Below are 27,389 nucleotides of genomic sequence, written 5' to 3' on the forward strand. Positions count from 1 at the left end.
ATATTTCTGGATGGGCGGCACAATGGTGTAGTGGTTAGCGCTGTCGCCTCACAGCAAGAAGGTCCGCGACCCTGTAGAACAGGATAAAGCAGCTAGAGATAATGAGATGAGAGAAAACCCCGATTCCAAAAAAGTTGGGACAAAGTACAAATTGTAAATAAAAATGGAATGCAATAATTTACAAATCTCAAAAACTGATATTGTATTTACAATAGAACATAGACAACATATCAAATGTCGAAAGTGAGACATTTTGAAATTTCATGCCAAATATTGGTTCATTTGAAATTTCATGACAGCAACACATCTCAAAAAAGTTGGGACGGGGCAATAAGAGGCTGGAAAAGTTAAAGGTACAAAAAAGGAACAGCTGGAGGACCAAATTGCAACTCATTAGGTCAACTGGCAAAAGGTCATTAACATGACTGGGTATAAAAAGAGCATCTTGGAGTGGCAGCGGCTCTCAGAAGTAAAGATGGGAAGAGGATCACCAATCCCCCTAATTCTGCGCCGACAAATAGTGGAGCAATATCAGAAAGGAGTTCGACAGTGTAAAATTGCAAAGAGTTTGAACATATCATCTACAGAGCATACTATCATCAAAAGATTCAGAGAATCTGGAAGAATCTCTGTGCGTAAGGGTCAAGGCCGGAAAACCATACTGGGTTTCCCGTGATCTTTGGGCCCTTAGACGGCACTGCATCACATACAAGCATGCTTCTGTATTGGAAATCACAAAATGGGCTCAGGAATATTTCCAGAGAACGTTATCCGTGAACACAATTCACCGTGCCGTCCGCCGTTGCCAGCTAAAACTCTATAGTTCAAAGAAGAAGCCGTATCTAAACACGATCCAGAAGCGCAGACGTCTTCTTTGGGCCAAGGCTCATTTAAAATGGACTGTGGCAAAGTGGAAAACTGTTCTGTGGTCAGACGAATCAAAATTTGAAGTTCTTGATGGAAATCAGGGATGCCGTGTCATTCGGACTAAAGAGGAGAAGGACGACCCAAGTTGTTATCAGCGCTCAGTTCAGAAGCCTGCATCTCTGATGGTATGGGGTTGCATTAGTGCGTGTGGCATGGGCAGCTTACACATCTGGAAAGACACCATCAATGCTGAAAGGTATATCCAGGTTCTAGAGCAACATATGCTCCCATCCAGACGACGTCTCTTTCAGGGAAGCCCTTGCATTTTCCAACATGACAATGCCAAACTACATACTGCATCAATTACAGCATCATGGCTGCGTAGAAGAAGGGTCCGGGTACTGAACTGGCCAGCCTGCAGTCCAGATCTTTCACCCATAAACATTTGGTGCATCATAAAACGGAAGACACGACAAAAAAGACCTAAGACAGTTGAGCAACTAGAATCCTACATTAGACAAGAATGGGTTAACATTCCTATCCCTAAACTTGAGCAACTTGTCTCCTCAGTCCCCAGACATTTACAGACTGTTGTAAAGAGAAAAGGGGATGTCTCACAGTGGTAAACATGGCCTTGTCCCAACTTTTTTGATTTGTGTTGTTGTCATGAAATTTAAAATCACCTAATTTTTCTCTTTAAATGATGCATTTTCTCAGTTTAAACATTTGATATGTCATCTATGTTCTATTCTGAATAAAATATGGAATTTTGAAACTTCCACATCATTGCATTCCGTTTTTATTTACAATTTGTACTTTGTCCCAACTTTTTTGGAATCGGGGTTGTATTTCTGCATAAATATGACCTAAAACATCAGATTTTCACCCAAGTCCTAAAAGTAGATAAAGAGAACCCAGTTAAACAAATGAGACAAAAATATTATACTTGGTCATTTATTTTTTGAGGAAAGTGATCCAATATTACATATTTGTGAGTGGCAAAAGTATGTGAACCTTTGCTTTCAGTATCTGGTGGGACCCCCTTGTGCAGCAATAACTGCAACTAAATGTTTCCGCTAACTGTTGATCAGTCCTGCACACCGGCTTGGAGGAATTTTAGCCCGTTCCTCCATACAGAACAGCTTCAACTCTGGGATGTTGGTGGGTTTCCTCACATGAACTGCTCGCTTCAGGTCCTTCCACAACATTTCGATTGGATTAAGGTCAGGACTTTGACTTGGCCATTCCAAAACATTAACCTTATTCTTCTTTAACCATTCTTTGGTAGAACGACTTGTGTGCTTAGGGTCCTTGTCTTGCTGTATGACCCACCTTCTGTTGCGATTCAGGTCATGGACAGATGTCCTGACGTTTTCCTTTAGAATTTGCAGGTTCATTCAGAATTCATTGTTCCATCAATGATGGCAAGCCGTCCTGGCCTAGATGCAGCAAAACAGGCCCAAACCATGATACTACCACCACCATGTTTCACAGATGGGATAAGGTTCTTATGCTGGAATGCAGAGTTTTCCTTTCTCCAAACATACCGCTTCTCATTTAAACCAAAAAGTTCTATTTTGGTCTCATCTGTCCACAAAACATTTTTCCAGTAGCCTTATGGCTTGTCCGCATGATCTTTAGCAAACTGCAGATGACCAGCAATGTTGTTTTTAGAGAGCAGTGGCTTTCTTCTTGCAACCCTGCCATGCACACCATTGTTGTTCAGTGTTTTCCTGATGGTGGACTCATGAGCATTTAACATTAGCTAAGGTGAGAGAGGCCTTCAGTTGCTTAGAAGTTACCCTGGGGTCCTTTGTGACCTCGTCGACTATTACACACCTTGCTCTTGGAGTGATCTTTGTTGGTCAACCACTCTTGGGGAGGGTAACAATGGTCTTGAATTTCCTCCATTTGTACACAATCTGTCTGACTGTGGATTGGTGGAATCCAAACTCTTTCGAGATGGTTTTGTAACCTTTTCCAGCCTGATGAGCATCAACAATGCTTTTTCTGAGATCCTCAGAAATCTCCTTTGTTCGTGCCATGATACAATTCCACAAACATGTGTTGTGAAGATCAGATTTTGATAGATCCCTTTTTTTTAAAATAAAACAGGGTGCCCACTCACACCTGATTGTCATCCCATTGATTGAAAACACCTGACTCTAATTTCACCTTCAAATTAACTGCTAATCCTAGAGGTTCACATACTTTTGCCACTCAGATATGTAATATTGGATCATTTTCCTCAATAAATAAATGACCAAGTATAATAATTTTGTCTCATTTGTTTAACTGGGTTCTCTTTATCTATTTTTAGGACTTTTGTGAAAATCTGATGTTGTTTTAGGTCATATCCATCCATCTATTATCTGTAGCTGCTTATCCTGTCCTACAGGGTTGCAGGCAAGCTGGAGCCTATCCCAGCTGACTGTGGGCGAGAGGGCCAACACATAGACACAGACAACTATTCACACTCACGTTCACACCTACGGTCAATTTAGAGCCACCAATTAACCTAACCTGCATGTCTTTGGACTGTGGGGGAAACCGGAGCACCCGAAGGAAACCCACGCAGTTTTAGGTCATATTTATGCAGAAATATAGAAAATTCTAAAGGGATCACAAACTTTCTAGCACCACTGTAAGATCATTCTTCTACTACAGTTAAACGATGTGCTGTCTGCTTTTTATATTGATTTTGTAAGACCAATTTTAATATTTAAATAAGTTTAAGAAAGGTACTTACCATTCTATGGATTGTACAGTTATGTAAAATAATTCATTTTTAATTTTGGGCCTAAAATTTCTATTAATCGCAACTATAAGAATGAATTTATTTTGGTAGGGTAAGGAGTGGTAGTCATGAGAATTTGGGGCACTTGTAATGGGTCACTGGCCAAAAAAAGATTGTGAAACCCTGCTCTTGAGTTACCCATTAGTTACCATCACTTTCATCATGGCATCATGGACACAATGCCTGCAAGTCAGATCCAATGATGGCCAACTGTTCAGTGCCACAATTTCATATATCCTCTCAGGGTAAATGGGCTTTGAAAAGATTCAGCTGACTGTAAGTGACTCAGTAAGCTCATACAATGCTGTGCAAAAGTCTTGGGCATATTTAAAGAAATGCTGCTGACCAAAAGTGGCTTAAAAATAATAAAATGAAATGTTTCAACTTTAAAAAAAACAGCAGTAAGCCATAATAAATGAAACAAAGTCAATATTTGGTGTGAGACGACCCTTTGCTTAAAAAAAAAATAGTAGTCTCCCGTACAATGAGTGCAGTTTTATAAGGAAATGAGCTGTAGGTTTTACTGAGCATCTTGCAGAACCAGCCACAGTTCTTCTGGACACTTTGTCACACTCGCTTCTTCATTTCACAGCAAAACCCAGTAGCCTTCATTATGTTTCCTTTCTTTAATCAGAAAATGGTCTCTTATGTAATATGCTACTCAGATACAAACACTTTTTTTTTTTTTTTTTCTGTAACATTTAATTTTGTGCTGGAGAACTAACGTTTGGACTCTAAAATGTTTTTGTACTGACTCGATAATGTAGAAGTCATAAAATAGAAATCTATAACAAAGTTTGTATGGAAAAAATAGGGCGCCTAATGAGACAATTGGCACCCCTTGTAAAGATTTTTAAATAGGATTATTAAAAATCCACCTTTTGGTGAAGTAGCACCATCTCACACTGAAAAAATGAGAGAAATCCAACCTTTTAATTGAAATAAATTTATTCAGAGAAAAACAAGGCCCCCGTCAAGAAATAATTATTTTCAACAACAAAAAATGTGCCACAATTATTGGCACCCCTGCATTTAATACGTTGTACAGCCTCCCTTTTTAATTAATAAAAATGAAGAAAACACAAAACCCCACCGGATTAGGTGTGTCCAAACTTCAAAAAGTTTCAAAAACTTTTCAAATAACAAGCAGCAGTAGTTTTGAACATTCAGCCCACAGTGTGAGAAACCAGAGTTACTGTCATGCCCCCTCGCTTCATGCACTTTTCACTGTCACCGACTACCTGCCTCTCTGACCACTTCCTAGACATGTAGGTCATGACTTGGTTGTCTGAAGGAATTTTTTAGCATTGTTGCTTTGTGGTTTCCTTTGAGTTTCATCTGCCACACAGTAACAGCAAAATGAGTAGGCGTAAAGAGATCTGTGGGTGGTATCTAAATATGGAACTTCCTCTTTCTATTAATATCTTGTTTCTTCTAGCTTATGACATATCGCACTTTTTTTTACTTCCTTGTTCTCACCCTCTGACTCTTTTTGCCTTATACACTCAGATTCTTATGATGACTGCCATGAAAGTTGGTAGTTTCTAACTCGCGTTTTCATTCCAAACACGGTTTCTTTTTTCTCATCTACTCTTCAGAACTTTCTCTACTTTACTCTCTATTATTCTTCCATCTGGCTTTTCAGGTTAGCCTCATTATTTTCCCAGTCAGAGCTTTTCTTGGTCTTCATAATCAATAGGACATCAGAGGAGAGATATCCCCCCCGAATAACATTTTCAACCAAATGTGAACCCTCTTGCTTGAATTGTGGCTGCATAGATGATTTATTGTCATATTAGCCTGTGCCACTGATGTTCATAAATCAAATTCACACTTACTATACTCTCAGGTTCTCCAGACGTACAAGAAGTTGAGATGACTGAGCAACAGTCTCTCACGGTCCTTAACCTTCCAAGAGCCCTGAAATCTAAATGAACCACATTAATGTTACATCTGTGTTTATTATTATTATTATTATTTCTGTATCTAACTGCCCTACCCTGCCCTGCTTTGGAGAGTGTAAGAGAAAAAGACTTGGATTTAATGCAGTGCAGTGAGATCACAGAGGGGAGGTCTGTCAGAGCTTTATGGGATCAGATGTCAGGTCCAAAGAAGAAATGTATTGATCTCCTATAAAAGAAAACAAAGGACTTGCATCGAGAAGTCCATTAGGAAGCGGCTCAGTGAAGCTTACTGTATGAGTGGGTGTATCTGTGCATGGCACTTTTACTAGTCAAGTTCTAAATGTTCTGTTCTTTCTGGCCTTTGTTGTACTGGATAGAAAGCTGTCTCAGCAATGGAGTAAGGCAACAGGATGAGCCTTTTTCAGATATGTCAATCACTGTCTGGTAACACCTGACTACCAATGTGACCTAAATGCTGATTCGAGCAGCTGATGGAAGAGTGTGGATTTTTTTCAGGCCTACTTCTGTTACAAGTCTCCTCTAGACTCTGCCTCTCTGCTCTTCTGTGCTTACACACATGAAATACCCATGCAAATGTTTTTCTAAGAACGCTCCAGTTTTACCTTTAACACTTTTTACAGATCGCTGGGTTTTCTGGGAAACCAGCACAAAAATATATTCCATCTGTGTGCTTGTCTGCAGAGTCCAAGACCAATAATTTAGTCTAAATTACAGTTCAGCATTCTGCCAAAACAACATAAACGTCCCTCATAAAATTTGATATGAACATTTGGCAAGCCGAGCCTGTCGCCCCCCTTCAGAGTATGCATAACCACATTACATGCCCAGCAATGCTATCAAAACATTTAATAACAAGTTACGGATCATTCTGTCGCCACACAATGAAGAGTAATTATGGAGAAGTGTCCCCGTTGTTGGGGAGAAAAGAGGTTATAAGTGAAATTGTTGTTGGCTTGTATGCTGGAGATTGAGTGTGGTGGGTCAGTTGCAATTCCTTTGCCCACAATGAAAGGGAGTGTGAATAGGTTGTAGAGGTTGCTACCTCTTCAGGTGTTGATGTTTATTCATTCAGGATGGGGTCTATTTTTGCTTTCCACACCACCACCACCCTTAGGCCACGCACTTTGAGTGAGACTGTGTGGCGACGTGAGAGGAGACAAAGGACTCCTGTATCTTGTGGGCTCTGAAAACAAGCCCCCAACACACCCTCTGTCAGGGAACACAAACAGTGGAGAGACTAGGCTATTGTATGGAGGCTGGGAGAATGTGCAACCCTGCTTGCCTCTGTAGTTAGCACAACTATTAAACACCCCCAACACACACACATACCATATACACAACTCCATTTCTTTGAGGATTAACCATTTTGACAGGCTTGTGATGTAGCATGAAAGCCTGAGAGGGTAGTGACTTTCTGCCGCTCCTGAGAGATTTGGTGCATTATGCATTAACTCTTATGCAAAGGTTTTCTGATGTATCATAAAACAGCTGACCGTACCTGGCTCCACAGACTGGTTTATGGCTAGGAATGGTTACAGTTACGACTTCAAAGCAGGATCAAGCTTTATTTTTTTGGTACTGCTCGATACTGATACAAAAATGAGTAACCTATTATTAATCAATCAGCTACTTGAGTTACCTTGGGTCAAATGGCGTTGCAGTGGAGAAGGGCGGGCTTTGTTCCACTTTTGGACAACTGTAAGTAAAGTACATTTTATTGTTTTCATTGCATCAGAATCCTTCATAGCGCTGTCGCTTCACAGCAAGAAGGTCCTGGGTTCGAGCCCTGGGGCCGGCGAGGGCCTTTCTGTGTGGAGTTTGCATGTTCTCCCCGTGTCCGCGTGGGTTTCCTCCGGGTGCTCCGGTTTCCTCCACAGTCCAAAGACATGCAGGTTAGGTTAACTGGTGACTCTAAATTGACTGTAGGTGTGAATGTGAGTGTGAATGGTTGTCTGTGTCTATGTGTCAGCCCTGTGATGACCTGGCGACTTGTCCAGGGTGAACCCCGCCTTTCGCCCGTAGTCAGCTGGGATAGGCTCCAGCCTGCCTGCAACCCTGTAGAACAGGATAAAGCGGCTAGAGATAATGAGATGAGATGAGAATCCTTCATTGTCAATGACTGATAGTGATCATCGTTACTGAGTAAGAGCTGTTATTTTCACTCACCGAAGTTTGTTTGTAGACATCTTTCTCACCTTTTCTGTGTTGGCTCCCATTTGCTGCTAGCAATGAAATCCATGTGCGGAGTTTCATGTCGCAGATGGCTTTTGGTTTTTTTCTTTGTTTTTTTTTAGGTTGCTTGTACTGTATGAAGATACTGTATTTCCTTCTCTTGATTATTTCAGAGAGCAAAGTTTGCATTGTGTTTTGCTTTGATTACAATCATAAGTCATGATACATCAACAGATCACTGCAATTTCGTGTCTGATTATTACTGCAACAGTGTACACTAGGTTGAGGTCACATGGTCACAAACGTCACATACGTCAGGGTACTGGGTCAAAGACATGCGGTTAGGTTAACATGGGGCAGCCTTGGGCTGAAGTGCCCTTGAGCAAGGCACCAAACCCCCAACTGCTCCCCGGGTGCTGTAGCATAGCTGCCCACTGCTCTGGGTATGTGTGTGCGCTCACTGCTCACTTGTGTGTGCATGTGTGTGTTCACTGCTTCAGATGGATTAAATGCAGAGACAAATTTCACTGTGTGCTTGAGTGTACGTGTGACAAGTAAAGGCTTCTTGGCTTCTTGGATGTTGGTTTCAGAGCATTTTTAAACAAGTATGAGTAAATGAATACAATATCAGTGCATCCCTACTCTGAATAAAGGATTACATAAGCAACTGCATAAGAGCAGATCAGGAAGTCCCGAAGGAACAGAAGTCATTAAGAGGTAAGACAGACATTGCAGAATGTCACCCGTATTCTTGAGTATAGCAAGTGAACACTCAGCTGCTGCAACATCTGGAGGGGTGGAGAGAGCCATCTGACCATCTCTGACTGATGCCCTAACATCTGGCTTTTCCAGCAGTCATACCAACTGTTCTTCCTGTGGGGTTAGGTCTGAATAAGAGCACAGAGCCACCATTTAGTCTTTTTTAATTGGTTTCATTGCAGTTTCCTGCACTTATTTCGTTATCTTGCTGATGATATCTCTTGCACAATTTGTGGAATTATCCCTCTGTTTTTGACAAACAGCAAATGTGATCCAAATAATCACAGGACATTAACAACATGGCGTTTTGCTACTGCCAGTCAAATCTTTTACATCATTTATTGCAATCACCATGTGTCACAAGATTCACTTGACGCATGTCCACAGTGCATTTCTTGTAAGACAGCTGGAGTCAAAATGCATCAGCATTGAGGCACTCAGAAGCAGAAAGCATTTATTGTTAGCCACGCTTGTGCTGCTGCCTTTCTGAGATCAATTTAAGAGCTGGTCATATTGTGGGACTTTTTATATATATATATATATATATATATATATATATATATATATATATATATATATATATATATAGCCCCGGGGCCGGCGAGGGCCTTTCTGTGTGGAGTTTGCATGTTCTCCCCGTGTCTGCATGGTTTCCTCCGGGTGCTCCGGTTTCCCCCACAGTCCAAAGACATGCAGGTTAGGTTAACTGGTGACTCTAAATTGACCGTAGGTGTGAGTGTGAATGGTTGTCTGTGTCTTTGTGTCAGCCCTGTGATGACCTGGCGACTTGTCCAGGGTGTACCCCGCCTTTCGCCCGTAGTCAGCTGGGATAGGCTCCAGCTTGCCTGCGACCCTGTAGAAGGATAAAGCGGCTTGAGATAATGATATATATATATATATATATATATATATATATATATATATATATATATATACTGTGTATATAGGCACTGCCTAAAAGTGGAGCTCCTGATGAGTGTATGGGCAAAATATTTGCAAGGGCACCATATGAGCCATTGAATTGTGTAGTGTATTTTGCATCAATAAATTGCTGTATTGTCTTGTGACTGTGATATCAATAATGAGATATGCATCACAGTTACGAATACACATTTATTCCTTTCTTTGACACCGCATGCCATGCACCAGAAACATCACCACGACATTTATTGTGGTGTGACTCTGCTGGGTGCCTGGTGGACAGCAGTAAACCAGCGCTTTCACTTTACATCATTACTATTTAGTTACGATCAAATATCAAACTTGATATGTCAAATATTTGTCTGATTACATCTCTCATGTCCATGCGCATTGGTACTTGGAATGCACACTGCCATTATGACTAATTACCATGCACCTGTTCCTGATTAGAGCACAATCGCAGCACATACTTATAAGGACTCTCAGTAACAGACTTTGTGAAAGCCTTGTATTTTGCCTCACTTTCCTGGTTTTGACCCTGTTTGTGTTTTTGGACTGTGAGTATTTTATTACCTCTGATATCCTGTCTGTGCCTTGCTGAACCACTGCCTGTTTTTCAACTCTGCCTTTGTCTACGTTTTGGATCTGTTTGTTAGCTTGTTTTCAATAAAACTCTTCCTGCATTTACAGCCGTATGTCAGCCTTACATGACAGAAACTGTCAACTGTCCAACAAACCACTGGGCTAATAAAACTGTTTTTTTTTAAGATTTTTTTTGGGGGGGCTTTTTTCACCTTTATTGGATAGGACAGTGTAGAGACAGGAAATGAGCTGGAGAGAGAGATGGGGAGGGATCGGAAAATGACCTCGGGTCGGAATCAAACCCGGGTCCCCGGATTTATGGTATGGCACCTTAGTCGACTGAGCCACGGCGCCTCCTAATAAAACTGTTTTAACTGGTTTTAAATGAAACTGTCATGAATATTTTCTGTAAACTGTTAGTAAATAATCCCACGTTATTTCTTAAAAAGCAAATTAAAAATAAGCGCTGGATAAAAACCCATCTATTTTATGTAAATAAAGATACAAATGTAATTGTCTGGTGGTTAAGCGTTTGAGATACTCTGCCTTGCACTTATGATCAGGTTGACGTACAGACGTCGTATGGTCAAGCCCTCAAAAATCAGGTTGATGCATTACCATATTTTCTTAAGTATGGAGCTCCACTACACGTGCTTTGCACATAGGGAGCTCCACTAATACACCTGCAACAGGTAGCCTACAGTGCTTTATATGATCTTTAATAGTGAGGAAGAAGTCTGTCATGCCTGTGTGCAAGCAGATTCATCCTTTCTCTCATGCCAACACAGCCTCTGTTGTCTTTCAGCAACCCCATCTCTTGTTAGAAAAACAGAAGACAAAGGTGACGGAAGTGTGAATTCCCCTTGCTGAGGAGTACAGTATGGCTGATGTGTGGTGTGTGGTCCCAGCAGGGTGATGCCGATGACCACAGAGATCGCATTCAGCCACACACAATACGGTCACTGCCACAGGGCATGCACAATAGGGCGCACAATGTCCTGCACACAGCTGACCGTTATCACCAACAACACACTCTTTGAGCATGATTGATAGAGATGGAGAAGTAGAGGGAGAGGAGAGGACCAGTGCACACACAGAGAACAAAGCTTGTGAATATAAACATTTGGTGATGCTGAGGGCCAAGAGTTACAATTGAGGATACACAGCCTGTGATTTTGCACCAAAACTTGTTGAGTAAGGTCAACTAGTGGTCAGGCTGTGAACGCAAGCTACTTGGGTAACATGACTCGACTCGGCTTAGTCACAAGTATGTGTCTAGCACCAATTCAGCAATATACAAATGCCAAAGCCATGTTTAAATTAATGTGGTATTAAGCTTAATATGGAATGTCAGTGGGTTAAAATGAGCTAGAAATAGTGAGGTAAAGTTTGTCCTGAGAGATAATTTGCAGTATGAATGCTGTTGCAGATTCATCTTGTTTCTTAAATGTTAATGGAAGTAAGATACTCATTTATTTGAAATGAATGTCTGAAGGGCGACACAGTGGCACAGCAGATAGTGTTGCTGCCTCACACCTCCAGGGTCCTTGGTTTGATCCTGACCTCTGGTTACTGCCTGTATATAGTTTCACATATTCTCCCTGTGTCTCTGTGGGTGTCCTTTGGGTTCTCCAGTTTCCTCCCACCTCCCAGTAGGCGGATTGGCTACTCTAAGGTATCTGCAGATGTAAATGTGCACTGTGATGGACTGGTGTCCCATCCTGGGTGTGTTCCCACCTTGTTCCCTGACAAAGATAAAGCAGCTATTGAAGATAAATGTTGAAGAAGTTTGTGCTTTTTTTTTTTTTTTTTTTTTAAATCAACCACTATACATGGGCTAATGGATATGCCTGTGCATCTGACTTTATCTGGTAGTGACAGTTAAGACTCGGGTATCAGAGGTCGGCCACAGTTTACTTTCATTTTACGGTACATCTTGTGAAAAATGTTTGGACATGTTTCCAATGTTTTTTTTTTTCTTACTGGTAAGTAGTGAGGAAATGTCTTCTTTTCTTTTCAGCTCAGTGGGAAATCCCCATTTGATGCATATTTTTAGAGCCAGCACAGTTTTCCAAAGTGTGGCCTTGAATTTCCTACAACAGTCTCTTCTATTCTTGTGTAGTTATTTCAGTCAGCAATGTTAATTGCAGTAGCAGTTTCAGTCAAACACAAAAGACAAAACAGATAAATATTTTGCACCAATCAAACCTGCTCATCACTGGCATATTTTCTTAACAGACAGGAAGTTCATTAATTTTTAACCCAGTGGAAGTCATAGCCATTTCCATATGCTTCTCTATCACACCTCCCTACCATGTCACCTGCCGTGCATTTTTATAGCCTTGCTTTGTAGACCACAGATTTATTGTTTCTTGGATATAGTTAACTATGGGAATGGCATACACCTTTTATATCCACATTGAAGTGAGTACTAGGGATCTAAGCAGTGTTATTATTATTATTATTATTATTATTATTATTATTATTATTCATACCACTCGTCCTCGCCATCTTTCTTTATTCTCCCCATTTTCTTAGTTACTTAAATAATCAAAGTCCCTCCTGTGCCAGGACGTAGTCTTCCCAGGCAGTCTCCCGTCCCAGTACTAACCAGGCCCTTAAAGGATATGGGACATGGATTTTTACCTGGGCATAATTATGTATAAAGGACATAAGAAATGCCATCTAAATCACTGCAGGGCGTTAAAAATGTGAAAATCATCACATTATTCAAGTTTTTCTATACATCAGCGTAAAACAAGGATTCGTTAATGAGCTAGGTGGTCACGTGACCCGTGACGTCACAAAAACTTTCCAAGGAGCCAGCGCTTGGGAATCTAATGTAAACAGGTTACCGAAATGGACACCATCGACAGTGACATTCCCGATGTTTCACAGAGATGTGAAGTTAGACCCTATCAATTCGAACCGACAGCTGGAAATTCACATGAACATGGATCTTGTGTTTACTCTGACGGGTCAGATGATTCTGAGAGTGAGAGTTCATTCAGCCCTCATGAAACTGGATAACACTTCCTGGTAAGTTAAAAACAATTCTGCTCAAAGGCTAATGATCTGTTGAAAGAAATATTATTTTTGTATCATACATTGAAAGTTCATCATAGATCTAGCTAAAGTCCGTTGCAAGCTAGTTTTTTTTTTTTTTGCTGATATTTTTCGAGATTGATTGAGATACAATGCTTCCAGAGTCCGAGATGAAAACATTAAAAATGGCGAAACGAGTCAGAATTATGATAATCAATAATTGATACACCCAAAATTATAATACTAATCCTTACCTCGGCTTTCAGTCGCTTAGCGCAAAGGTCTTCAACAGGGGGGTCGCGAAATCGCACCGGATCACTCATATCAACAAAAATATTCCTGCCCTGTCCCCTGGCCTCCGTGCAGGGATGCAAACAGCGCGCCTTTTGGCGGATGCCGCCTTTTTCACGGCTGAATCGCGCAGACCCGATTTAAAATAAATAAATAAATAAATAGCGATGTTGGTTCATGGAGCATGAGGCATGAAGTGCAAGGATGAGAGAGAGGTTGTTTGGGTCGGGAAGCTGCGTGCATTTGTGCAGCCTGGCGCAGGTGTGCGCGGCTTCCTGATTTGAACTGGGTTTTTTTTCTCATCCTTATGCTTCCTGTTTCATGTTTCATGAATTAATATCGCTCGGTACCTGAGTATTAATGTTGAAAGAATCCTCAGTGAAATGGTCCGAATACAGTTTGTGGGAAACAGTAGGAGCAAAGTTTTTTTCAACAGGTGTTCTGTAAAGTTGTCCTACCAAGCCTACTGCGCATGCGCGAAGCCTACTGCGCATGCGCAGGTGAGCCCACGCTTTCCTCAGCTTCGGGTCCTTGTGGAATGCAAAAAAACTTACTCCAGACCATTTCCCATTGGAATTATTGCAGCCATAAGCAGCACAATACACCATGATGTCCAATGTACTTTAAAGACTATAAAAACAATTTTCTTGTCATCCACTTCTCCATTCATCTACCTGCTTGTGCTGTGCCCGAAAGTTTTTGTGACGTATGATCACGTGACAGCGGCTCTTCCGGTTGCAAAAAATGCATATCGGAAGTCGAGCAGAAATGCCATATAATCATCACGAATATAACGATTTTGCTGAATTTAATAGATGATTTTGTATTTGTTGATGCAATTAATTCATATTTTTAATGGAAAGAAACTGATATAGCGTGCTTTTATGTTTCATGTCCCATATCCTTTAAGGCAGCACCGATCTCTTTCTATTGCCCTCAGCCTCTCACATAGCTAGGGTTACACTAGGGGCCAGTCCTGTGGTAACCACAAGAGTTTGACTCCCTACTTGCATCTGTATTGCGGCAGGCTTCACCAACTTCACGAGCCATTAGGCCAGCTTGCGGTTAAATAAATAGTAGTAGAATTAACTCAACTCTTAAAGTTGAGTTAATTCTTTATTGTACGATATTATAATTACTTAAATTACAGATTATATAATTCATCCAGGTATTTTCTAGCGTGCATGAGTATAATACTAATAATGAAGATGATAATTCAACCATTAATAATCTCCTTGTATTAAGGATCATAAACCTGGTCACTTTGTATGATGGTAGAAAAATCTTGCATCGTGACTGATTTTGATTTTTTTTGTCCTCTTGTGTAGTTTATGGTAGATGGAAAGCTCCTTGTGGCACTGCCTATAAAACACTTGCTCACTCACACTAGACAAGTGGAAGGCCTGGGGGCACTAGTGGTCAAGTAGTTTTTGTGTGTGTCTCATTGTGGAAAGCGACAAAACTATAATAAACACCAGAGGTGGACAAAGTACCCAAGTTCATTACTTAAGTCAAAGTACAGATCCCACCAGTCAAATGTTACTCCGATACAAGTGAAAGTTGTACAGTCAAATTTTTACTTAAGTTAAAGTACTGAAGTACTTGCTTTTAAAAATACTTAAGAATTAAAAGTACATTTTCTGTCAACGTGTTGTTGTATTATTGCCACAATGCTTACAATACCTAATGCCTCTGAAGCAACCAACTGGATTCACTGACTAGCTTGTAGAACCTGTAGAATAAACGCTTGGTAGAATGTTACAAAATAAAACAACTGAACTGACAAAGATCCATTGTCATTTTAATTTTTTAATTTTATTTTAACACTGCTACCCACCCCCACAAAGCAGCCTGGTAGTGTTCTGACAGCTCTGGCAGTGTCAGAATCATCAATAAGATGCTAGCTAGTTTTTCTCTTTGGCTACTAGTAAAAAATACATAGTAGCTATAGTAATTATGCAAGGTCACAAAATCTACAATGTTAGCATTACCAAAGACAGAAATGTGAATTCAGAAAATGAACGCATGCTATCATATCATGGTAGTTTAACGTTAAGCTAGCTAGTCAGTGAAGCGCCACCTGACATGCTAGCAAACGCTTTTCAAACTTGAAATCATATTGGGTCGCTAACGTTACTAGAAAAGAGAGATTTCTACATTCTGTTTATTTGGCAAGATTGTGCTAAAACATGTTTCTGAAAGGACTTCAGATAAGTTAACGTTATTCATGTTAGTGTAATTCTGTTTTTACATGCTAATTAACAGTGTCCAAGTTTACTTTACTTTACTTACTTTATCTTCCACTTATACTCTAGGGTGTCGTGGGGAGGCAGAGACGGCAGTCGATGGTTTGATGGGACGCTTCTGTGACAGACAGGCCATGGGACTTGAGTGTTTCTACCACGCCCTCAATCCAGCGCCTGCGTGGTCGTCCTCTGGCTCGGACACCAGAGCTCTTGAGGTTGTATGCTCTGAGCGCTGGCTGGTCGGGTCCCATTCTTATCAAGTGATCAAACCACTTGATTCTCTGACGCTGGACATGTGTGTGGACTGGTGGTGTTCTGACCATTTCTCGGATCCTCTCGTTTTGGATCATGTCCCTCTTCGTCTTGCCTGCTGTTCGTCTGAGGCACCTCATCTCACAGGTTGTGATCTTCCTCTCCTGGGCCTTGATGAGTGTCCATGTCTGGCACTGGTAGGTCAGCGTCGGCAGGAAGATTGTATTAATAAGCCGCGTCTTGGTGTCCATGGGGATATTGGGGTGTTTCAGGAGGGGAGACAGCTGGAAACTAACATTGTTTGTTTGCTTTTTGAATGCAAGTCTCAATCTCTGTCTAGCTTTCCATCTTCAGTGAAGATGCTGCCCAGGTATTTAAACTCCTTGGACTGTTTAAGGGTGGTGCTGTTGATGGATATGTCCAAGGTCTTTGGTGTTCGGCTGACTGTCATGACTTCCGTCTTCCCTGTGCTGATGCACATGTCATGATTTTCGCACACAGCATTCAGCATGTTGATGTGCAGTTGGAGGTGGTGTTGGTCTTCGTTGAGCAATCCTTGGTCGTCAGCAAAAAGTAGCTCGTTCAGCGCTTCAGGGTTTGCCTCCCTGGTGATCCTGTCCATGTAGATGATGAACGAAAGCAGTGACAGGACACAGCCTTGCCTCACCCCAGACGTCACCTCGAACCAGCTGGTCAGTCTGAACGGTGTTCTTACAGCAGTTCTGCTGGTGGCATACATGGCTCTGATGTTGTCGAGCAGCTGACCCCTGATGCTGTAGTCTTCTAAGATTCTCCATAGTGTTGCTCTGTTGACTCGATCGAATGCTTTCTCTTGGTCACCAAACACCATGTGCAAATCCTTGCTGTACTCGATGGCCCTCTCGCTCAGCTGCCTCAGGGCGAAGATCGCATCGGTGCATCCTCGGCCCTTCCTGAACCCAAACTGTGCATTGCTGAGCTGGGGCTCCACAATGTATCTTGTGTGCTGCTCCAGGATTTGGGCATACATCTTGTCAATGTGGCTCAGGAGGGAAATTCCCCTGTACGTGCCACAGTCCTTCTTGCTCCCCTTCTTCCATATTGGCACTACTACTGCCAGCTGCCAGTCTTCTGGTACTTTTTGTTCTTGCCAGGCTTTCTGAAAGATGGTTGTGAGCCACTGTATGCCTGTCTCGCCACATGTTAGGATGACCTCTGTGGTGATTCCGTCCACCCCAGCTGCCTTGTTTTTTGGGCTGGTCTTGACTGCCTGCCTGACTTCTGACTCCAAAATAGCTGGTTCTTCTTCTTCCGGGTATCTTGGAGTGAACTGGGGCTGGTCTTGCTGGCCCTCCACTGTGTTCAGGAGCTGTTGGAAGTATTCCTCCCATCTGTCTCTGATCTCATTGTCCTCATGCAGCGGCTGGCCCTCTTTGTCACTGATGACTGATGTAGCGTTGTGGGGCTCGTCTCTGTCTCATTGCCTTCACACTCTTGTAAAACTCCCTTGGGGAGTGTCTGCACAGCTCTGCTAGGTTTTCTCCATACTGCTTCCATGACAGACAGACAGACAGACAGATTCATCCCCAAAGGGAAATTAGATTGTCATAGCAGTCCGGTAAATTTGAATACAATAAAAAATACAATGAAATAAAGTACAGAGGTCAAAATAAAATAAAATACTGAGGTCAAGAGAATTAAAAAAAAAAAGATATAAACAAGATATACACATACCTTAAATAATATACTATATGTACATAGAATGTACAATAGAATGTGAATATTACAAAAATATGATTATATAATATCAATACGGATAATATTCCCACGTGACATGTCCCATAGTAAACACTAAGTATATGTTATATGTGGTGCAGAGGGTGACGGGTAGAATTAGTCCAAATGTGTCCAAATGGTGACTGGTCTTTGGCTACCTGCACCACTTCTTTACAGGATCTTCTGGCTACTCTGTAGTTCTCGTAGTCTTCCTCCTTCTTGGACTTCACCCAGATCTTGTAGAGCCTTTTCTTTTACTGCTGCTTTGACAATCTCGTTCCACCATGATGTTGCTTTGCCTTTTCCTTACTTTCTTCTTCCCGCAGAAGAAGAATTTCTGAAAGATGGTTGTGAGCCACTGTATGCCTGTCTCGCCACATGCTAGGATGACCTCTAAAACTTGTCCTTCTAAACTTCCAAAAGTTGTCTTTTAAAAACTGCCCAGGTCTCTTCTGCACTCAGGTTCTCTGTGTAAATGTCTTGAAGTCTGCTATCTACCCCTTCTTGTACCTTCTGTCTAATCTCTTCCTCCTGCAGCTTGCGTAGGTTGATCTGCTTGGCTGCCTTCCTCTGCACTGCCCTTGGCTTTGGACTCTGGCCTGCCACACTCAGGATGACAGGTCTGTGGTCCGTGTTCAGGCCGGTGTTTGGTACGACTCTCGAGTCTCTAATGAGCGGCCTCGTTGTCACCCTTGCTAGAATGAAGTCTATCTGCGAGGCGGTCTGAAGATGGTTCCACCTGTACCAGGTGTACACCTGGCTGGGCCTGTGCTGGTAGAAAGTGTTAGTCACAAACAGCTGGTACTCTGCACACAGGTTCAGTACATGCTCATCATTGTAATTACAGTCTGTTGTGTCACTGTGAGGGCCGAGATACGGCTCCCATGGTGGTGTTCTCTTCCCTGTTCTCCCGTTAAAGTCTCCCATCACAAAGATGTCCTCAGTGTCTGGAACCTTGTCTATCACCCCTGATAGTCTCAAAAAATTAATCCTACTCCTCATCTGTATAGCTATCGTTGCAGGGGGCATATACCTGGATGTAACTGGAAGTCTTCTGTCCTTGCTGCACTCTGATCTTCATGATGCGCTCTGTCACACACTGTGTCCAAGAGGTTCTTGGCTACGTCAGGATGTAGAATGAAAGCCACCCCATGAGGTGCTCTTTGCTGCATGTCTACACCAGACCAAGTAATGACATATCTGGAGTCTAGTTCTTTCACTCCACTTAACTCCACTAGGGCACGGTGCTGGCCCCTCTTCTCTTCACCCTGTACACCGCAGACTTCTGCTACAACTTGGAGCTGTGTCACATTCAGAAGTTTGCCGATGACACAACCATCGTCGGGCGTATCAGTGACGACAGAGAGGAGGAGTATAGGAGCCTGGTGAGGTACTTTGCTGTGTGGTGCAACAGGAACCATCTGCAGCTCAACACCTCGAAGACCAAGGAGCTGGTCATTGACTTTGGGAGGTCCAGACCAAGGTCACGACCAGTTCTGATCAAGGGAGTCGAGCTGGAGGCTGTGGATTCCTACAAGTACCTCGGGCTGTGGCTGGACAGCAAGCTGGACTGGACTTGCAACACCAATCACTTATACAGGAAGGGACAGAGCAGGCTATACTTCCTTAGGAGGCTGCGGTCCTTTAACATCTGCAGGAAACTCCTGTGGATGTTCCATCAGTCTGTGGTCGCCAGTGTCCTGTTTTACACCGTGGTGTGCTTGGGGGGGGCAGCACATCCAAGAAGGACACATCCAGGCTGGACAAACTGATCAGGCGGGCCGGCTCTGTGGTCGGCATGAAGCTGGACTCTCTGGTGACGGTGGCAGAGAAGAGGTCTATGGACAAACTATTGAACATCATGGACGATGCCAGTCACCCTCTGCACACCGTCATCAGCAACCAGAGGAGCCTGTTCAGTGACAGAATGCTCCTTCCCAAGTGCAGGACGAACAGACTCAAAAACTCCGTTGTCCCTCACGCCATCAGACTGTACAACTCCTCTCTGGGGGGGAGGAGGGGGAACAGGAGGACAGAGGACGGGAAAGAGCAGTAGCCTAGCCTAACAATAAGCAATACCGGACAATGTGCAATATACAGTGCAATATCTCTCCTGCTGCCCCCCCTTCTACCTCCCCCCCCTTCCCCCCTCCTCTCTCTCCCCTGTCCTCTCTTCCCCATATCTTATTCTTTTTATATTTGTATATGTAAATACTTAATTTATTTTAATTTATCTAGAAGTTCTCTCTATTTCTTTTCTCTGTTTATCTGTAATGATGCTGCTGGAATCTTAATTTCCCTGAGGGAACCCACCCAAAGGGATCAATAAAGTTTTATCTAATCTAATCTAACTTAACGTTACCCTTGGACAAGGCTATGGCAACTTGGCAGGCAAATCCATAGAAAGTCATTTGACTAACCAGAATGCAAAGCTATTGCAACGTTATCACTAACTCTAAAAGCACAGACAGCTTCATTGTAAGCTTTCTCTTGGAATAAAACATTTACATACCTCAATATGCTTCCGCAGGTTGGACGGCGAATTTTTGCAGGCTGTGATGTGGTTCGTTTTAGGCAAACAAAGCAAACATTTAAAATTAAACAAATCTTTAGTCCTTTCAGAAAACTGAAACATGGGTTCTTGGTATGGCCATGGGTGCGTGTGTGTTCCCCAGAAGTACTGCCTCCTTCCATTCTGTCATCAACTGATCATGTTCGAATAATGCTGCTGAGAAATCACTGAACTTGATTTGATAGTCTCTGGACATGACGTGACCCTAGTGATTACTGATAGGCTGTCTCAGTGTCACCTGCAAAAAAAATCAATCACATTTTAGAAAAGAAAAAACATCCACTTTCAAAGCTGCTTCATAGTAACGAGTAACGAGAACCTTGATAGAAATGTAGTGGAGTGAAAAGTACAATATTTGTCTTTCAAATGTAGTGGAGTTAGTCATAAGGTTCCAAAAAAAAAAAATAATACTGAAGTAAAGTACAGATACTCAAAGTGTACTTAAGTATAGTACTCAAGTAAATGTACTTCGTTACGGTCCACCTCTGATAAACACACACCAGTCTGAAAAACAAGATCAGATTAACATACTCAAAAGTTGTGTGTCTCTGAAGTAATAGGAAACTCGACATTGCCCCTAGGTGTGGTGAGCATGTAAATGTGTGTGCATGGTGCTCTGCGATGGACTGAAGTCTTATCACAACCAGTGTTCTCACCCTTACAGAAAAAACACATGAATTTCCCATGTATTTCACATGTGATCACATGTGGAATACATGGTACCATGTAGAGCACATGTGGAAAACATGTTACCACATGTGTAAAACATTCCCACATGTGATTCACATAAAATTGGGCCAAAACCACATGTTTCCCATGTGCAAAACACATTTTCCACATATTTCACATGTGAGAAATCACATGTGAAGTTCATGTGGTTTTTCTGTAAGGGCAAGATAGGCTCCGTATCCACTATAGCCCTGAGAAGAATAAAGTGGTTACTGAAGATGAATGAAAAAAGCAGAAGGTCTGAAACGTACTGCGGTGAAAACAGGTTACAGCTGATTTATTGATACAGTAACTGTAATTAGTAACATCTGATACTGGTTTTGTTAATTTGATCTGCATAGCACTTTTATTAATAGACCTTGTCACAAAGCAGCTTTACAGAAATCCGGATGTAGATTTATATTTAGGTCCCTAATGAGCACGCTGGAGGCAACATTGGCAACAAAAACTCCCCGAGATGGCATGAGGAAGAAACCTCAAGAGGAACCAGACTCAAAAGGGGGGAATCCATCCTCTTCTGGGTGACACCAGAAAGTGGGATTAAGAGTAAAGGAAAGCAGTACCAAGTGTGTGAAAGGCTGTTCCATATGAGCATATTGCTGGAATGAGGACAGGACCGTGTAGATTTGTATACACATAATAACTGCTGCTGCAATCATAAACATAGTCCACACGAGCTTATACACTGAAGCAAAGGTCTTGGGAGTAAAAGTTTTAGGAGTCTTGGGAAGTACAAATCTTTAGGGTGTTTCCATGTGGAACCATCCACAGCAGCCAAAACAACTTACTTTATTATAATTGCTTCAGATTTACTACAAAGTTGCTGTTGTAATTCTAACAGCTTCCACGTTTGAGCAAAGACGGGCTTCAGTGAACTAACGTAGAACGATTCCGCCCAATATTCAGCTCTGTGTACTTGAGCGGAGCTATGGCGATCAGCAAAGGCCAAAAATGCACCACAATGCTGTGTAAGAGTGGCGCTTTGCATCAGTGACCGTGTGTGTCCTTGTTTTACACCTTATTTTCCTCTCTCTCTCTCTCTCTCTCTCTCTCTCTCTCTTTCTGTCTCCCCCTCCTTCCCTCCTCACTTATTTCACAGAAATACACCCACTCAAATGCAAACATTCATATCCGCTGTATCACTTGGTGACTCTCATTCATGCTGTAGCTGTGAAGCACAGGAGGGCTCGGGTGGAGGATTGCACTGCCTTCTGGCTCTCTTCTTCTGCACGCTGTTGTGTTTGAACAGCTGACACAAAGCGGAATTACAAGACTGTTTCACTGTGAGTACTTGAGTGTATTTGGAATAAAGAGAAGCAGAGGTGGTTTTGACTCGAGGTAATCGCGTGTATGTGTAATCACTTCTCTAAATGGGTGTTGAGTTACAAAGAATGCAGTCCATGACACAGCATTACTCGCATGAACTCTCATGGCATTTAACTCCTTGATGTGAAATCAGTGTGTCAGTGTACTGTTAGGTTACTGATCGTTTATCCTTCGACTTGAAGGTATGTGTAGGATTTATTTGTGCCATGTTTTTCTGTTGTATTCTCAGCATACTTTGGAAAATGTAGCTGGTACAACCAGTTAGAATGTTATTACATGAGCTGCTTTCTCAAACGTGAAGTTGTCCTCGTGCTAGACTTTCATAACCCAGGAAAAGCTACACACATGTTCTAACACAAGTATTTATCTAAAATTACGCAGTCTTTGTTGCTATATTTAAAAGTAGTAGTAGATTTTATGACCGTAACATTGGCATGGTACCTGTTGATCCACCCTGTGAGTTAGGCAAACTGTTGACCATGCTGTGTGTCAGTCACAGCTTTGCAGCTGGAAAGTCCTTATTGTCCACAGCAGCTGTGAGTCTATCTGTCTGTCTGTCTGTCTGTCTGTCTGTCTCTCTCTCTCTCTCTCTCTCTCTCTCTCTCTCTCACTCCATCAGGGAAAGGATAGTGAAGTGCAGTTAAAGGGCACTTCTGAAAAAGCAGAGAGACTTACTCATTAACACTGATTTGTTTCTAGAAGGTTAAGTGAGGAGAGCATGGAGAGGTGACCGTAAGGAGAAACTAAAGAGGCTTTGAAGTGCCGCTGGAGGATGACTAACCTTATCAAAGCGCTCTGTGTCGGCTGAGGAGGCGGCTATGTGCGTTCGTTAGGGTGCAGCAGGGTGTCTGATTCATACACATTCTCACTGGCAGCAGCTGCATTTCATTCACTTCCTGATGTGGGTAGATTCTTTCTTTCGGTATCACACTCGAAAAGGCAGGGAGCAGGCGATTGACGGGAGCGCGCCAAAAGTTGCTGTGGGCGGCTTGGCAGTGAAAGCAGCTTCAGTTGTTCCAAAGACTAAATGAATGAAACTGACACTGCTTGTAATTTAGAAGAATTGTTATCCTTCATGAATGCATGTTCATGCAGCACTTATTGTACATTCATAGCCTGACCAACACTAGTGTGTTCCAATAGTTTTATTGATTTTTTTGTTTGCAATCCAGGCATATTGTAATTTTTTTTTTGCTTGTTTGTTTACAAATTCATTATTCCTGTGATCTTTTGCTTATTATGTAGTAGCTGCTTAGATGAAGTGTACACAATCCTTGAGATATTCATGGTCTGGTAAAAGATATAAAATTCTGTTCTTTGCCATGATGCACAACCCATTCTCAGAAAACGAAAGTAGCTTTTTGTATTTCGAGCTTTTCTGGAACAATCTCGCCTCTCAGGTTCATAGTAGCGCAGCACTGCGGTCCAGCCTGTTTTTTCCTCTCTTAGGTTCATTTGCCTGTCTGACTGTTATTGCTTCCAAGATGCATTATTTTACATTTGTGGAAATTTTTTAAAGTGGTTATTTATTTTTGTTTGTTTTTTGGTCTGTACTTTTTATTTGAGCTTGCCCTCAGATTTAGAATACTTTTTAAAGAGTCGGCACAATTCAGGATGCAAGCAGGGTGTGTTCAGTGAACATCCATCTGAGTTCCTTGTTTTATGAGATCAGTCATAAGGTGTAAGTCAATATTTTTGTTTCCCATTGTGTAATATCGGCTACGTAAAAACACCAGGGTGGAATGCGATACTGAGGTTTTTCCCTTAATGTAAATTCACATATATGGCCAGTTTTCAAACTAGGTTTGCTTTAATGTAATCATGTTCATGTGTGTTGGAACCTGTAAGCTTGTCTGACAGATTATGGTCCTTATTGTGGATACTAACCATTTTCAGTCAGGTCCTTCAGGGTGGTGATGTTCTTTGCACCATGATGGCATTGATGTCCCTGCCAGTATGGGCAGGTGGTGAGCTGTGCTTTTGACTCCTGTAGTGTGGCATTTAAAAGGGTCGACCAGTGCTGCCGGTTTATTTTGAATGAACATGTTGAACACTCGGCAAGGGTCGTGAGACAGTGCCACTCACGTGCCGAGGTCAGTCTCATTGCCCACTTCCTGCTGCCAGCATGTTGCTGTACTCACAGAGGATGCTGGGAGACAAATTTAGAGCTTCCACTCACCCTCCATCTGCCATGGCTAGCTGTAAGCCTGTCTCTATGGGAACCGCCACCAGACTGGCAGGAGTGAAAATAGGAAGAGAGACAATTTGTTTATATATATATATATATATATATATATATATATATATATATAATTACACACACACATGTATTTTATATATAATATGCAGCATGTATGTATGTGCATACACACAAAACCCCAGATCAGAAAAAGTTGGGACGGTAAGGAAAATGCAAATAAAAAAAAAGAAAGCAGTGATTTCTGAATTTACTTTGACTTGTATTTTGTTGCGGACAGAATCAATCCAAGATATTTTTTCTGGTCAGCTTCATTTTGTTTGTTAATATGCATCCATTCCTGCATTTCAGGTTCTGCAACACATTCCAAAAAAAGTTGGCACTGGGGTTATTTAGGGCTAGTAATGAGGTAAAACGACTGAATAATGATGTAATTTGAAACAGGTGATATCAACAGGTGATTTGTAATCATGATTTGGTACAAAATCAGTATCCAGGAAAGCTCTAGTGTTTGAGGAGCAAAGATGGGCTGAGGATCTCCAGTTTGTCAACAAATGTGTGAAGAGATTATAGAAATGTTTAAAAACTCAAAGAAACCTACAAAGAGATTTGGCTATTTCACCCTTTATGCTGTATAATATCATTAACCGATTCAAGGAATCTGGAGATGTTTCAGTGCATAAAGGGCAGTGTGGTTGTGTCAGTGCCCTTGGCAAAGGTAACTTACACTTCTGTGATGGCAACATTAATGCAGAAAAGTACATTGAGATTTTGGAGCAACATATGCTGCCTTCAAGACGACATATTTTCCAGGGTTAGTGCAAACACAAAACGGTGCAAAATCACATTCTGCATACATTACAAAGACATGGCTGTGGAAGAAGAGGGTGTCTGTCCCCTCTGTCCCCAACAGAGAATGTGTGGTGAATTTTGAAATGAAAAATAGGACAATGCCGACCCCCGTACTGTTGCACATCTAAAGATCTGTTTGCAGGAAGAATGAGACAAAATAACACCTGAAACGCTTCATTACTTGGTGTCTTCAGTCCCTAAACATCTTTTAAGTGTTGTGAGAAGGAATGGCAACATTACAAAATGTTAAATGCCTTACTGTCCCAACTGTATTTGAAATGTGTTGCACGAATCAAAATTTAAAATAATTGTTTATCTTGAAAAAGAGGCGGCACGGTGGTGTAGTGGTTAGCGCTGTCGCCTCACAGCAAGAAGGTCCTGGGTTCGAGCCCCGGGGCCGGCGAGGGCCTTTCTGTGCGGAGTTTGCATGTTCTCCCCGTGTCTGCGTGGGTTTCCTCCGGGTGCTCCGGTTTCCCCCACAGTCCAAAGACATGCAGGTTAGGTTAACTGGTGACTCTAAATTGACCGTAGGTGTGAATGGTTGTCTGTGTCTATGTGTCAGCCCTGTGATGACCTGGCGACTTGTCCAGGGTGTACCCCGCCTTTCGCCCGTGGTCAGCTGGGATAGGCTCCAGCTTGCCTGCGACCCTGTAGAAGGATAAAGCGGCTAGAGATAATGAGATGAGATCTTGAAAAAGAATTTTAAATGCATGTGGTTAAACATCAAATAATGTGCTGTTGTATTGTTTTGAGTGCAATACAGGTCAAAGGTTATTTTACAAAGTTTTCAGTTTTAATTTCAATATACTGTCTTCACTTTTTCTGATTTGGGGTTGTATATACAGTGGGGAAAACAAGTATTTGATCCCTTGCTGATTTTGTTGGTTTACCCACTAAGAAAGACTCGATCAGTCTGTAATATTAATGGTAGGTGTATTCTAACATGCTGAGACAGAATATCACAAAGAAAATCAAGAAATTGACTTTTTAAAGAATTTGTATTAATTTATTTGCATTTTATTGAGGAAAATAAGTATTTGAACCCTCTTGCCAAAAGGACTTAGTACTTTGTGGCAAACCCCTTATTAGCAAGCACAGAGGTCAGACGTTTTTTGTAGTTGATGACCAGGTTTCTGCACATATTAGGGGGAATTTTGGTCCACTCTTCTTTGCAAATGACCTCTAAATCATCAAGGCTGTCGCTTGGCAACTCTGAGCTTCAGCTCTCTCCATAGATTTTCTATAGGATTCAGGTCCGGAGACTGGCTGCACTGTAAAAAAAGAATAGTCGAGAATACTTGAAATTTCAAAGCAACAGTCTGCATTAAGAATTTTATGTTTTGCCAACGATGTATGCCCATGATAATCCAAACTATGATAACACTTATCTTTATTAAGAATTCTTAATTAAGTCAATTTTCAATTCCTCATTCTGCCAACATAGATTTCTCTTTTTGCTGAACAGTGGCATTCACAGTAGTACAAAAAGGCAATTGAGGTTCTCACAATTTTTTTTGGGGGGGGCTTTTTTTTTACCTTTATTTGGATAGGACAGTGTAGAGACAGGAAATGAGCAGGAGAAGGATCAGGAAATGACCTCAGGTCGGAATCAAACCCAGGTCCCCGGATTTATGGTATGGCGCCTTATCCACCTGAGCCACGACAACATGATCTTCAACCGGAGAGAGAACCACATTGCCCAGCCCTTGCATTTGGGAGAGAAAACCCCGTGTCTTGGTCATTAAGAGCATGCGCTGAATAAACACCTGTGGCAATTATGTATTTTCAATTCAGATTATTCACTATTGCATATTTACACATCATTGAGGTACACCCTATCAGTTTGATGTGGATTTTTCTGTTCGTTAATAATTATTCATATTTTCTTGTCCATTCAATTGTGAATATGGAATTACTTGAACAAAGCGTAATTCTATTTTTTAGAATTATCCACATCAAGAAAAATCCACATCAAACTGATAGGGTGCACCTCAATGATGTGTAAATATACAATAGTGAATAATCTGAATTGAAAATACATAATTGCCACAGGTGTTTATTCAGCGCATGCTCTGAATGACCAAGACACGTGGTTTCCTCT

General features: G+C 41.8%; 1 protein-coding gene across 6 annotated transcripts in view; it reads left to right on the plus strand.

Annotated features, from left to right (window-relative positions):
* Window positions 1–27,389, plus strand: part of LOC132886965 (transcription factor HIVEP3) — a 120,402-nt gene that overhangs the window by 60,350 nt on the left and 32,663 nt on the right. Inside the window, exon 2 of one of the 6 annotated variants that reach the window (XM_060922226.1) lies at window positions 15,675–16,058. The exons of 3 other annotated variants lie outside the window; for them this stretch is intronic. The gene's annotated coding sequence lies outside the window, so the exon portion shown is untranslated. Of the gene's footprint in view, window positions 1–15,674; window positions 16,059–22,012; window positions 22,197–27,389 lie in introns of all 6 variants that reach the window. 2 more of the 6 variants (XM_060922225.1, XM_060922223.1) reach the window with 2 other exon arrangements.

The sequence above is a fragment of the Neoarius graeffei genome, chromosome 5 (assembly GCF_027579695.1).
Source record: "Neoarius graeffei isolate fNeoGra1 chromosome 5, fNeoGra1.pri, whole genome shotgun sequence".
NCBI classification, from domain to species: domain Eukaryota; kingdom Metazoa; phylum Chordata; class Actinopteri; order Siluriformes; family Ariidae; genus Neoarius; species Neoarius graeffei.